At 44.0% G+C, this 14,699-nt stretch overlaps 1 pseudogene; it reads left to right on the top strand.

Moving 5' to 3' along the window:
- The first annotated feature begins 11,119 nt into the window (after positions 1-11,119).
- Positions 11,120-13,494, top strand: LOC105715018 (GRAM domain-containing protein 2A-like; annotated as a pseudogene).
- Positions 13,495-14,699: the final 1,205 nt, after the last annotated feature.

The following is a 14,699-nucleotide window of genomic DNA, read 5'->3' on the forward strand; positions in this document are numbered from 1 at the left end:
AACTATCCCCAAAACCTGGGCCTACAAGAAAATGACCTTCCTTACTAACCTGTAAGGCTGTGAACCCTGTAATCTAGGTATCAGGCTGGGTTTTCTGAGTGCTTTGTAAGGATGGGCTCCATAAAAGTCAACCTTTGTTCCTTAATATTGCTGGTGATAACTGATCTTAGGTACACTGTTCCTAAATATGATATTCCAGTATAAGCCTTGATACTATAACCAAAGTTTCCAATTATGTCCTGTTCTAAGGTGAACAGATTCTTATTGGACTTCTGCTAACAACTATATTGTCATGAAAATAAGAGGGGGGGTCAGGGTAGAGCTTGCTTTTATACATTTTAGAGAGACAGGAGACACCAATCAACATGTGTATGATGTACAGTCATTTGGTTCAGTAAGGTGGAACAACTAGAAGTAGGAAGTGGGGGTGCTTCTAGGTCAGAAGTAGATAAAATAAAAGGTTGCATTCTTTAGAATCCTTGATCAGCCTTCCACTGAATACAATTTAGTCTGGTTCAGTGAATCTGCATTTTTACATATACAGTAGGGCAGAGGAATGGCGTGATCTTGGCCCACCACAACCTCCGCCTCCCGGGTTCAAACGATTGTCTTGCCTCAGCCTCCTGAGTAGCTGGGATTACAGGCATGTGCCACGATGCCTGGGTAATTTTTGTATTTTTAGTAGAGATAGGCATCCACCATGCCCAGCCTGCTATCGGCATATTTGCTGTGGTTGAGTATCTGTTCAGATATTTACCCAGTTTTAAAATCACGTATGTATTTTGTAAATATCTTCTCACATCTGTCTTGTCTTTTTGTTCTCTGAATACAGTTTTTCACAGTAGAATACTTAGTTTATAAAGTCTGTTATCAATATTTTCACGAATTGGCATTTGATGTTGTGTGTTAAAACTCAACACCAAACCTAATGTCATATAAATTTTCTTTTAGATTTTTTATAGTTTCACATTTCAAATTACAGTCTCTGGACTATTTTGAGTAGGTTTTTGTTTTTCTTATTTTGTTTATATATTCATTTCGTTCTGCATGGCTTCCAAAGTCTTCCATCACCATTTTTGGGAAGGATGTGGCTACAATGGGCTTTATTTTGGTTTGAATTTCCAAAATTATTACATTGAATAAACTGAATATTGGATTTTATAGGTACTTCAGGACAGCCAGGCAGGGGTGCATGTCCACCGAGAAACTGAGCAAGAGTGTCTGTGCTGAGCTCTGCCGCCACCAGAGGGCGCGCGAACCCACCCCGACCAACTTCCCTCTGAGGTGCCAGAAGAAGCGAGGAGCTTCGACTTCCTCAGGGCAGCACAAGGGTCAACTAAGCCTTGTTCATTGGTGAGCAAAAAGCTTCCTTTCCATGGCCCTGAGTGCAGAGAAGAGAATCTTTAGAGTACTCGGCAAAGGAAGAAATTCATCTAGAAAAATGAAATCCCCAAATCCCACTGTTAGGACTACACCCTGACGTCATTGTCAACGTCCCAGACACAGTGGCTGCTAAGATGTGTTCTCACAGTGGCCTCTAATATAATAATCACACAGTGCCCTAACATTACTATGATATCCATACAGTGCCCTAACACCAATATAATATCCACATCATACTCTAACGCTAGTCTGATATCCCCATCGTTGCTTCTAATACCAATGTAATACTATCCACACGGTGCCCTAATGCTAATGTAATATCAGCACTGTTCTCCAACACCAGTATAATATGTACACCGTGCCCTAACACTAGTATCCACACCGTGCTGTAACACTAATGTATCCACACAGTAGCCTCTAATACTAATATGTATAATATGTACACATGCCCTAACACTAGTATCCACACCTGCCATAATATTAATGTATCCACACAGTAGCCTCTAATACTAATATGTATAATATGTACACATGCCCTAACACTGCTGTCCACACTGTGCTGTAATATTAATGTATCTGCACAGTAGCCTGTAATACTAATATGTATAATATGTACACATGCCCTAACACTAGTATCTACACCGTGCTGTAATATTAATGTATCTGCACAGTAGCCTCTAATACTAATATGTATAATATGTACACATGCCCTAACACTAGTATCCACACCTGCCATAATATTAATGTATCCACACAGTAGCCTGTAATACTAATATGTATAATATGTACACATGCCCTAACACTAATATCCACACCTTGCTGTAATATTAATGTATCTGCACAGTAGCCTGTAATACTAATATGTATAATATGTACACATGCCCTGACACTAATATCCACACTGTGCTGTAATATTAATGTATCTGCACAGTAGCCTCTAATACTAATACAATAATATCTACTAAGTGAAGTCTGTTGACTTTGAGGCTTTTATAAGGCTTCACAGCTTAGGATGAAGAGTAGCCTCTATAGTGGATTTTGATGATGTCTCTGCTTTTCTGGCATAGTATTGATATGGTTGTTTTAAAAAGTAATTTACTATTTAATAATGTCATTCTTCTAGGAAACTTCCAGTAGCAGTGCAAAATATAACCTGTTTCTTTTCTTAGAGTCCCCAGCAGTTATTGCTGTACCAGGTTTGCAGCGTCCCACAAAATACTCCAGTATATTTTACCCAAATCATGGACACTCTCCCAGATTACCACCACAGAACCCCTAGATCAGGAAATCAGCACAATTCCTATGTGATAATTCAGTTCACAAGCTCCTTTCACTTTTACTTCCTGCCCCGCCTGGGAGTGTAATGTGTTTTTTCATTCTGGTCCAGTTTTCCTGACACTGTTCCCAAGACTTTCCTGCATATTTATTATCTTGACACATTTAAAGAGCTTACAAGTTTTTGTTTGAACACCTGTTTTCAGGTCTTTAGGGGATATACCTGGAAATGGAATCACTCAGTCATATGGTAAATCTATTTGTAACTGTTTGAAGAAACTCCAAATTATTTGACACACATGCTGCACCATTTCATACCATCACAGCAGTGTTTAATAGTTCAAGTTTCCACACACCTTTGTCAACACTTGTTTGTTTTTAGTGTAACTATTCTAGTGTGAGTGAAGTGGTATCTCATTATGGTTTTAATTATGACTAATGATGTTAAGCATCTCTCAGGTGCTTGCTGGTGAAGTGTATATTAAAGTGCTTCGTTAGTTTTTAGATTGGATTGTCTTTGTTGTTGAGTTGTAAAAGTGATTTATACATTCTGGATAAGACAGTTATGAAGTATCTACTGTGCAGATTTTTTCTTCCATTCTGTGGGTTACTGGAACATAATAAGAGTTTCTGTGTGGTCATCTCCACTCCAGTGTACTGAGGCAGAGCACTAAGCCTTCGTAATGTATGAAGTGATGTGTCTTTGTATGCTAATGAGATGACTGATGGCTGGGGGTAACTGGACAGCCTCAGTGGGGCTGGTTGCCAAAGAAACCAACCTTGTCATTAGTGGATTTGAAATTTCAGCCTCCCTCCCATCTCTGTGAAAGGTGGAGGTGCTCATGGTTGAGTTGAATACCTAAAGGCGCTGTTTTAACCAATCTGCCTGTGTAATGAAAGACAGGGTTGGGAGAGTGTCTGTGTTGCTGAACATGGGGAGATGCTGGGAGGATCATATCTGAAGAGGGCATGGGAGGCTGCACCCCTTCCACACACCTCACCTTGTGCATCTCTTCATCTGGCTGTTCATTTGTAGCCTTTAAAATATCCTGAGTAATAAGTCAGCAGTAGTAAGTACACTGTTTTCATGGGTTCTGTAATGTGCTGTAGCAAATTGCTGAACCAAATAAGGATGTTGTGGGAGCCTCCAATCTGTAGCCAAGTCGACAGAAGTTAACCTGGGAATGTACTGTTTGCGATTGGCATCTGAAGTGGCTACCATCTTGTAACTGAGTACCCTTACTTTCTTAAAGAAGAAATGTATTACTTCTACCTTTTCCTTTGCCCACACTTCCTACTTAGCTTTTTAGGAATGCAATTATAGGCTTCACCTTCTCTCCACCAGACACTTCCTACACTGCAAGCTTTTTATAAGTTCCAGAGACCAAAACTTGAAAAAAACTAGGCACCTCCAGAACTCTCCCCTGCCTGGAGATTGCCAGGATCCAGCAGTCCATTTACAACCTAGCTCTGCCCAAGGTGGTGCTAGCAAGACCACCTAGTGGAGAAAACATCAGAACAAGTCCCACAGACCCTGCACCTCCTCACCCCATCCCCCACATGCCATTCTGCCAAGTCCCCCTTTCAAAGATCCTGCTTTCTGCCCTGAAAGTGGATTCTGTCCCCTTAAGTCAGGAGCCTATACATTCCTTTAGCTAAGCTCTCTTATAAAGTCACTTTTTAAAATTATCATCCTCATGTTTACCATCCTCTCATGTGTTGCAAGCAACAAGCTGCATGACCTGTTTTCCTAGGACTGAGCCCTTAGCCTGTGGGGTCTGATGCTTTCTTCCGGTAGTGTCAGAATTGGATTGCACTGTAGGACACCTGGCTGGTACCCAGGATTTGGTCTGTGTGGGGAAAAAACCCATGCATCTGGTAACAGAAGTGTTCTGTGTTGAGTGTTGAGAGTTTACTAGGAGAAGATAGTTGTTTTTCCTTTTCTAACAATTTTGTCTTTCATCTTTTTTCATCATGTCTTCGAGGCATAAAAGTTTTGAATTTTGAGGAAACCATCTTACCTATTTTTCATTTTGTGGTTTGTGGTTTTGGTATCAGATCTGAGAAACCATTGCTACATCCAGCGTCATGAAGGTTTAGCTGTGTGTGTTCCTCTAGTTTTTAGTTTTCCCATCTTTAGGTGTTTGATCCATTTTAAGTTAATTTGTTAATGTGATACGAGGTAAGGATACAATTTCATGTCCCTTTATGTGGATAGCAAGTTGCCTTACATCACCTGTTGAGGACAGCATTCTTTCCCCAGTTTAATGGTTGTGAATCTTGTGTAAAATCATTTGAGCATAGAGGTGCTGTTTCTGTCTGGACTCCCAATCCAATTCAATTGACCTTTCTGTTTATTCTTGTGCCAGTATGATGCTGTTTTGATTACTGTTGCTTTGTAATAAGATTTGAAATTGGGATGTACGAACCTCCAAATCTGGAGTTATTTTTCTGGATTGGTTTGGCTATTGAGGGTGAATTAAAATTCTATATGAATGTTGGGATTAGCTTTCCCATTTCCGTCCCAAGGCCTTTGGGATTTTTGTAGCAATAACATTGAATTAGTAGTTTGCTTTGTGTCGTTTGGCAAACTTGACAAATACCGTCTTCAAATCCATGAATGTAACATGTTTTTACATTTATTTGGGCTTTAATTTCCTTAAGCAATGTTTTATAATTTTTCTCATCTAAGTCTTGCCCTTTTACATTTATTCCTTATTATTGTTATTGGTCTTATTTAAAGTGAAATTTTTATAATTTCCTTTTCAGATTATTCACTGCTAGTGTATACATATAAAATGGATTTTTCTGCCAGCTGCCATGGCTCACACCTGTAATCCCAGCACTTTGGGAAGCCAAGGAAGGCAGATCACCTGTGGTCAGGAGTATGAGACCAGCCTGGGCAACATGACAAAACCCATCCCTACTATAAATACAAAAATTATCTGTGTGTGGTGGTGTATACCTATAATCCCAGTTACTCAGGAGCCTGAAGTGGGACAATTGCTTGAAACTGGGAGATGGAGGTTTCAATGAGCCAAGATCATGCCATTGTACTCCAGCCTGGGTGAGAAGAGGAAAACTCCATCTCAAAAAGAAATAATAATAATAATATAATAAAATGGATTTTTGTATTGGTATTGTGCTTGTAAGTTTACCCAATTTGTTTACTATCACTAATAATTTTTTAAACATTCCTTAGGAATTTCTATGTATGAGACCAGGTGATAATTGATCCTTGAATAGTTGTTATTTTATTTTCTTGCATAATTGCCCTACCTGTATCTTCCAATATGAATATAAGAGTAAAAGTAGGTATCTGTGCCTTGTTATTCTATTAGGAGTAAACCTTTCAGTGATAACAATTGAGTATGTTTACTGTTGGTTTTACAAAATTGCTTTTTATCATGTTTAAGAAATGTCCTTCTATTTCTAGGTTTGTGAGTGTTTTTTATCGTGACATGATGTTGAACTTTGTCGGAAGCCCTTTCTGCATCAGTTGAGAGAATTATGGAGTGTTTTCCATTCATTCTAATAATACGGTATACTACATTGATGGCGTTAGTGTGTGGAACCAGTGTTGCTATTCTAGGATAAAGAAATCATGTTCATGTTGTTTGGTCCTTTCCAAATGCTGTTGGTTTAAATTTACTATTATTTTGTTGAGGATTACTAAGTCTGCATTTCTGAGGTTATAGATCTGTAGATTTCAGTCCTTGAAATGGCGTAACACTGTGTAGGATGGATCAGGGTGGGATTGGGTATAGATTGTGGTTACTATTTACAGAGTTAGTGTGCAAGGGTATGACACAATCAGGACATAGGGCTTTACAGGCTAAGAGTTTAGCAGTTAAAGATTATGGTTTAAGGGCTCCAAGATAGGAGGTTCAGGTTGGTGGCTGAGAGCTCCAGTAGAGATTAGAGGGTGAGATTAGGTTGACTAATAGGGTTAGGTTGACAGGTCAGAATTACAGTGAAGGGTTAGGGTGAAAGTTTTAGTGAGATTTTGGATTGGGGTTATATACAGGTTAGAGTAGGTTTAGCTTAAAGTAAGGATTAGAGTGGGTAAAAGTAACATTAGCGTTCATGATTGAGGGTTAAGCTTACATTAGATTTAGAGTTAAGGGTAATTGGAGTAAGGTTAGGGTTAGGGATTAGGATTAAGGGTTAGCATTCAGGGTTACAGTTTAGAGTAGGAATTAGGGTTAGGGTTTAGGGCAGTGGTTAGGGTAAGTATTAGGGTTTTAGGGTTAGGGTTAGGTTTAGAAATAGGGTTGGGGGTTAAAGTTAGGATTAGGGTTTGGGGCAGGGTTGGTTGGTTTAGGGGTAGGTGTTAGGGTTGGGCTTAGTATTTAGGGTTAGGGTTAGTGTGAGGGTTAGGGTTAGGATTAGGTCTAGAGTTAGGGTTAGAGTTAGGCCTACGGCAAGGCTTAGCATTAGGGTTAGGGCTAGGGCTATGTTTAAGTTTAGGTTTTAGGGGTTAGAGTTAGAGGGTCAGGGTTATGGTCAGTGTTAGGGTTAGGGTTTAGGGCACAGTTAGGCTTAGGGTTTGTGGTTAGTCTTAAAGTTAGGGGTTGTGGTTTAGAGCTAGAGTTAGGGCTAGGGTTAGGGATATGAGATCTGGAGTCAAAGGGTTAGGGTTAGGGTTAGGGTTAGGGGAGGGTTAGGCTTAGAGTTCGTGGTTAGTCTTAAAGTTAGGGGTTATTGTTTATGGCTAGAGTTAGGGCTAGGGTTAGGGATATGAGACCTGGAGTCAAAGGGTTAGGGTTAGGGTTAGGGTTAGAGGAGGGTTAGGCTTAGAGTTCGTGGTTAGTCTTAAAGTTAGGGGTTATTGTTTATGGCTAGAGTTAGGGCTAGGGTTAGGGATATGAGACCTGGAGTCAAAGGGTTAGGGTTAGGGTTAGGGTTAGGCTTAGGGTTAGGCTTAGGGTTTGTGGTTAGTCTTAAAGTTGGGGTTATGGTTTATGGTTAGAGTTAGGGCTAGGGTTAGGGATATGAAACCTGGAGTCAAAGGAGATTATTTTAGAACTTTATAATTTGAATGCCCTATTGGATTCTTGTCTTGAATGGGACCTGTAACCCCCTTATTTCTCACATTTGGAACACCTGTATTTTCCCAATGCCTATATCCCCATTGTATCTAGGAAGCAACTAGCTTGCTTTTGATTTTACAGCTTCACAGGTGGAAAGGACTTGCCTTTTCACAGATGAGACTATGGACTGTGGACTTTTGAGTTAATGTTGAAATAAGACTTGTGGGACTGTTGGGAAGGCATGATTGGTTTTGAAATGTGAGGACATAAGATTTGAGGGGTCAAAGTTAAAGAATCATAGCAATGTAGCTAAACATAAAAAATCTTGCAAACCCATAATTTTTATGATGAAACAAATACATCTTATCATCTTTTATGTATAATATGTTTTAATTTTTTTTAAAACCCAACGAAATGTGAGTTTTGTGATTTTGATCTTACTATAGCAATGGTTTTATAAAGAAAAAATGAACAATTCAGGATTGCAGAGATGGTAGACTATTAAAAGTAGTTTGGGTATTTAATTATTATGAAATAATTGTGTATTAAATAACTAAATCCAACACTTGTGATTGAACAGATCTGTAGGCATATGTAAGTGTTGAGGTGAAAGTGACAAGCAAAGCAGTTATGTTGAACATTTATGTCTGGAGGTAATCAATAGAGGAACTGGCTGTGGTTCTTCGCCTCTGCATCACCTTTGTTTTGTGCTGTAGCTGAGTATCAAAAACAAAACAAAATCACCACTTATTTCTCAAAGAGAGAGAAAGAATATTTCCTTCAATTTAAACATTCCTAAATTGCCACCTGATGGCCACTGCACTCTTGGAGGAGGCCAAGGCAGAGCAGACCCTCAGGTGGGCGGGCAATGCACTTGACCCTGAGGACATCAGGTACCCGGCCCCCCATCCACCACTGGCACCCGAATCACCCCTGCAGCCTAGACGTGGCATGGGAGCAGCAAGTGGCTAGACACCCCAGACCAGGCCCACACCTCCAGCAGCAGGAATCCCAAGTTTGGGCACCCAGGGGGAAAAGTCAGGTGGCCGGCTGCCAGCAGCCGCTCAGTCTCATCGGTGTGGATGCAGAGCGCCCAGCGCAGGGGCCCAGGATCCGGAGAGGTGTCCAAAAGGAGCGGACCCTCAGGCCAGATGGGCTGTGCACTCGGCGACCCTGATGCCACCCAAGGGAAGCTCCACCATCCCACACCAGTACCAGAACTGCACCCTCAAACTGCGCATCCGGCATGGGCAGCAGTGGGGGGCCGGTGGGGGAAGGAGCAGCCCCTGACTTTCTGTGCGTCTCCCGCTCTGTGACACCTGCCAGACAGACCCCGGGGCCAGAGTTTCAGCACTGAAGCCAGGCCATCGGCGAAGCCTCTCCAGTGCCCATGCCAGACCTGATCTCCCTTTGAGAAGTGGGGCGGCCGCAGGGTCAGACAGGCCTCCCCCTCCTCCCTTAGATGAGATATGTAAGGATTGATAATGTTCCATTAGGAACTCATGTTTGTGATATAAAATGCGCGCCTGATCCTGCACCTGTGGTCCTCCCGCAGCCCGGGCGAGCACGGGAGAACACGGAGCCCAGCGATGCCTGCCCGGAGCTGCAGCCCCACCTGCCTGCGCGCACCTGGGAGCGGCTTCCGGGAGCCCGGCGGCCACCGTGGCGCAGGCGCGCGTAACGGCTTTGCGGGGCTCCCTCCGTCTGAGAGGTCGGAGGCCGCAGGTGTTGCCGCTGAAGGCTGTGATGGACCCAGCTGGATAGCGGATTCTGGGTTAGAAGGCAGATTTGGGATCGCAGATCGGGGTTGGCTCAGGTGGGGGTGGCTCAGGTGGGGGTGGGAGGAGCCACGGCTTGGGAACTGGCTGTTGGGGATCTGAGAAGTCACCACCTTGAAGAAGTTCCTCCGCTTCGGAGCCAGGGGCCAAGGCAGAGCAGACCCTCAGGTCCTGGGCTCCACAGACCCCGTCTACACCGCTTGCGGGACGCGGAACCGCGGATGATCCACAGGGCGGCTCTCAGGGGCGACGCTGTGGAGGTGGAGCTGCCTGGCGCGCAGGAGCGGAGACCTGGACGCCCAGACAAGCCGCACAGGTAGCGGGGCCCAGCCCGGGTGGAAGGTTCCCGAGGCCCGGCTTCCCCCCTGGAACGGGGCCTTGGAGGGCGTCGGGCACCCTCGGAGCAGCGGAGGCAAAGGAGCCTCAGCTGCTTTATCCTCCTAATTCCCCTGCTGGAGCACCTGGTGGAGGAGGTGAGTGATTTAACTCACAAAGTTAGGCATATACAGCGTTGTTATTTTTAACGTTCACGTGTAAAACATGGTGTGTTATACATTACAGGAGGTCCCTACTGAGAGAACTCATTCCCCTATCAAAAATACCGGGAGTCATTTTCAGTAGGCGAAAATTTCTCAGATAAAACTGCTCGGTTCTTTACTGAAGGTTTTAGAGGGAAACTTGGAAGTGGGAGGTGGGTTTTGTGTTCTTGAATGAGGAGACACATTTTTCTCAAAATGTGAACTCTTTCTGTGTGTATCAGTTTTACATAAACCGAACGAAAATGTAAAGGTTTTAACACTTTTGCACAACACTCGCCGTCTTTTACTATTGTGATGACGTTTAAAATAATTTTATAATGGACTGAAAAGGTACTGGCTTCTCTAGATGTTAAAATGTGCTATTAATTTCTATAATTGTTTACTAACAGCTGAAAATACAGATGAAGGCATGGAACAGAATAGGAAATCGAGAAACACTGAAATGATATATGTAAGGATTGATAATGTTCACAGATATGAATAGGAAAGGATGAATTATTAATGAAAAAATGCCTCCTCTTTGAAGAAAACTAATGTTATATCATAAACATGAGTGCCTGATGGAACACAGATTGAAACTTTTACATATGCAAGTGAGAAAAGTATCGGAAGGAAACACAAATGTTTATTTTACAGGTGTATTTTATGTTGACAAAGGCCTTCCTAAGAACGACTTCAGAGGCAGGCATTCTGAAGGTTGATTTAGCAAACTAAAAATTAAAACTGCCTGTGTATTAGAAAAAAAAAAAGAAATGAAAGAAAACATACTTGAAAAGTATTTACTATATTATATTCAGATGAGAAGTGTGTTTTCATTTTACAGGGAATTCATTATATATCGTGATAAGTACTGGTATGTATAGCATATATATTACATATATAATGTTCAGTTATATATACAAATTAGATGAAAAGTTACATATACACACATTAGACGAAAAGTGCATCTTTATAGGAAATTCTTTCAAATCAAATAAAAACTCTAATAAAAGTGGTCAAAGAACTTTTTTGCAGATTTGCAAGTTACTTATGTACACAGGAAGAAATCCTTTGCGTTTCTGGTATACGAATTTAAATTAAAAGAGGAATGAAACTGTTTTCCGTCCGCAATATGTGTGAGGATGCTTTGTGCTGCCGCTTAAAGTGTAAGTTGCTGCTGACTTTATAAATAGACAATTCGGTGGTAAGTGCTACATTTAAAAAATGTGTATACTCTTGGCCGGGCGCGGTGGCTCAAGCCTGTAATCCCAGCACTTTGGGAGGCCGAGGCGGGTGGATCACGAGGTCAAGAGATCGAGACCATCCTGGTCAACATGGTGAAACCCCGTCTCTACTAATACAAAAAATTAGCTGGGCATGGTGGCGCATGCCTGTAATCCCAGCTACTCAGAAGGCTGAGGCAGGAGAATTGCCTGAACTCAGGAGGCGGAGGTTGCGGTGAGCCGAGATTGCGCCATTGCTCTCCAGCCTGGGTAATGAGCGAAACTTCATCTCAAAAAAAAAAAAAAAAAAAAAAAAAAAAAAAGTGTATACTCTTTACCCATCAATTCCATCATACTAAAATACCCTTAGGAAGTAGAGATACATGCACTTTGTTTTTTTTTTGCAGCACTTATTTTAAAAAGAGCAGATAGAATGAATTCTATAAATAAATTTCTGTTCCAGCCAAGGGCGGAATAATAGGTGACCGTTGAATGTGACAATAGATTGTGCGAAGCTGTATTTTGTTACAGTCAGCAAGGAAAAGAATCAGTTTGATTATACATACACACAAACATACTATGGTCTCGTGTTAAGAAAAAGTGTGTACAAAATATGACAACATTTCTAATTTCTGGGCATTTGCATTTTAAGTAAACTTTGTCTTATCTGTGATTGCTGCAGTGAGCATGTACAACACTTCTAGTAAAAGTTTAATAATAATTAATGGGATAATTCTTGGGAAGAGGAATATGAATCTTTCCCAGATAAAAAAAAAATCTCTTACACCCCGGCGCGTGGTTGGGGGCGCGGGGTGCAGGCGCCGCGGTGACCGCTGTGAGCCAGAGTGAGGCCGCCGAGGCAGGCGGCAACCAGCGAATGCACAGAAAGACTTGAACAGTCCTGTGTCCTGCAAAGAGAAACCAGATAGAGTTCAGGAGCCCGGACTGCAGAGAAGGGCCCTAGTCTCCGATCTCTGCCCCAAGCTTCTGGCTCAAGGCCAGGGCAGAATTGGCACTGAGGACGCATGGGCAGGACTGGGGTCCTTGTCCCCGAAATGGAATGTCTCCTTTGCAGTCTGCACTGCCCAGAAGGCTTGAAGGGTGAAGAGATGAAGAAGTGTGGCCGGGAAGGGATACCACTGAATAAATACAGCCAGCAATACCACAGGCTGTTTAAGGATGTTCCCTTGGAGGAAGTGGTTCTCAAAGTGTGCTCCCCTGCCCTCCAGAGGGACCTCCTTCTTCAGGGCCGGCTCTACATCTCCCAACAACTGGCTCTGCTTCCACGCCAGCATCTTTGGCAAGGATATCAAGGTGGTCATTCCTGTGGTGTCTGCAAATGATTAAAAAACACAAACTGGCACGGCTCCTTCCCAACAGCCTGGCCATCACCACTACCACCAGCCAGAAGTGTATCTTTGTGTCACTGCTCTCCCGGGACAGTGTGTATGAGCTGCTGAGGTGAGTCTGCACCCACCTACAGCCTTCCAGCAGGAAGAGTCTAAGCATAATAGAATTTCCAGAGGAACCTGAGTCTCTGGAAGTCCTCATCCCTGAAATGAAGTGGAGAAAGGTATGCCCGTCCTCCAGGTCCCTGTCTTTCCCAGACAACATGCCTCGTCCCCCTCCAGCATCCGTGGACTCCACAGACAGTTTCTTCCCCTCCAGGAAGCCTCCAGGGCCTGAAAAGTCGAGAGCCCAAGTAGTCTCTGAAAATGGCAGGAGGTGGGCATGGCCCATGCCGGACTGGGGTCCTGCCTGCCCTGAGAAGCTGCTGAACTGCTCTCCCACTGCAGAGAATGCTGTCTGTGAGCATGAGCTGGAGGAGGAGTCTGGGAGCACTGGGGAGCTGAGGCTCTGGGGTTACTGGCTCCGGAAGGTCTTTGTGCTGATCTGCATCCTGGTGGTGTCCTCATCTTATCTGGCATTCTGTATTTCACAGCTAGAGCAGCAATTATGCCCCTTGAGTTGGGACGGCCCAGGGCACAGGTAACAGCCACTTGGCCTTTGACCCCATTCCTTCTCCAAGAAGAATTTGCTGGGTGCTAAGTCTCTACCAACGATCCCTGTGGTTTATGCAGCTGCCATATGAAGGAAAATATTCCAGATCCGCCTTCCTCCTCCCAGCTCTTCTCCTCCCTCTGAGAGATCAGAAGTACCTGTTTACAAAGTAACTGGCTTCTATGATTTTTGGACTCAAACAAAAAGCCAGATTTTTTGGAACCAGCTGAGGAATTCTGTACACAAAGCTTCAGCAACCACTTAAATGAGAAAAAAAAAAAAAATCAGCTGGCTCCTTGGAAACAGCTCTGGCACACAGCTCACTCCCGTGGTGGGGTCAGAGGCCAGAACACAAACCACCTGTGAGGGCTCTGGTCTCCCCCACACTCTGTGCTCCACAGGGCTTCTCTGCGGGCAGCCAGGCACCTGTCAAGCTTGGGCAGGGGCCTGCTGAGAAGCCATGGATGAAGAGGGAAGGGCCAGAGATGACTCCATCCAGAGATGAATTTCCATGCTCTGGGCCGGGGCTCTATGCTGGCCCCTCATGAGGTGGCTGGCTGCACAATAGGGAGATGCTGCCTATGACAGGAATGGTGGCAGGGGCTGTGAAGAACAGAGGTACCTGACTTCTGTGTCCTCAGCTGTCACTTTCTGGTGGCACAGACCACTGTGGTCACAGACTTGGTAGTGGGTGTTGCCCTTGTGTGCTCAAACATTTCTAAGGTGTCCCAGGCCCTGGAAATAGGGAATGGGGAGGGTGGAGGCTTGGATCTGAGGTCTTGCTGTCTACTCCCTGCCTGCTCGGATCTCAGGCATGGCCAACAGCAGCCTGTTGGGGAGGCTTGGCTGGGCAGTCGTGTGTGATGGTGTTGGGCCATCACAGGGCAGGGGTCACTTATGTCACCCCCATAGTCATTGGGTTGCAGGCCATGGAGGAGGGTCCTCCACTCCATGGGACCTATTCTTCATGAAGGTAGAAGCGTCCACTGTGGGCCTGGTACAGTGCAGGGGCCAGGCCAGGGGGGTCTATTTCATACCTCTGGGGACAGGAAAGGTAGGGGATGAGGAGGTTGGATGCGGTAGTGGTTCTGCCTTGGGGATTCTTCCTCCTCCTTCAGGGCCTTCTCTATTCTAGAAAGCTTCTCTGTGCCCCACAACTCTGGCCTGATCTCCCTGGGACTCCCATCTGCTAAGATAGTGGCTTTGGGCATTCTGGAAGGGTCTTAGGAGGCCAGAAGTATCAGGGAAAGTTGCTGGTGATGCGGTGGGTGGTGTCAGAAACAGCTACTGTTTTCCCCACTGAGAGGTTAATCAGGGAATGAAATCCAGGTGGAAACTATTTATTGTGGAGCAGACGATTGTCTGTCCCATTTATGACAAACCCAAATGAGGATTGGAGGGACTCCCAGTAAGTGGTCTCTTCACGCTCTCCCCCTCCCAGTTTTTAGGATGAAACTTAGAGCCTGGGCTTTTGTGTTGCTTGCACCG

This window comes from Aotus nancymaae, unplaced genomic scaffold, assembly GCF_030222135.1.
Source record: "Aotus nancymaae isolate 86718 unplaced genomic scaffold, 86718_ANA_hifiasm-v0.15.2.pri h1tg000012l, whole genome shotgun sequence".
Taxonomy (NCBI): Eukaryota; Metazoa; Chordata; class Mammalia; order Primates; family Aotidae; genus Aotus; species Aotus nancymaae.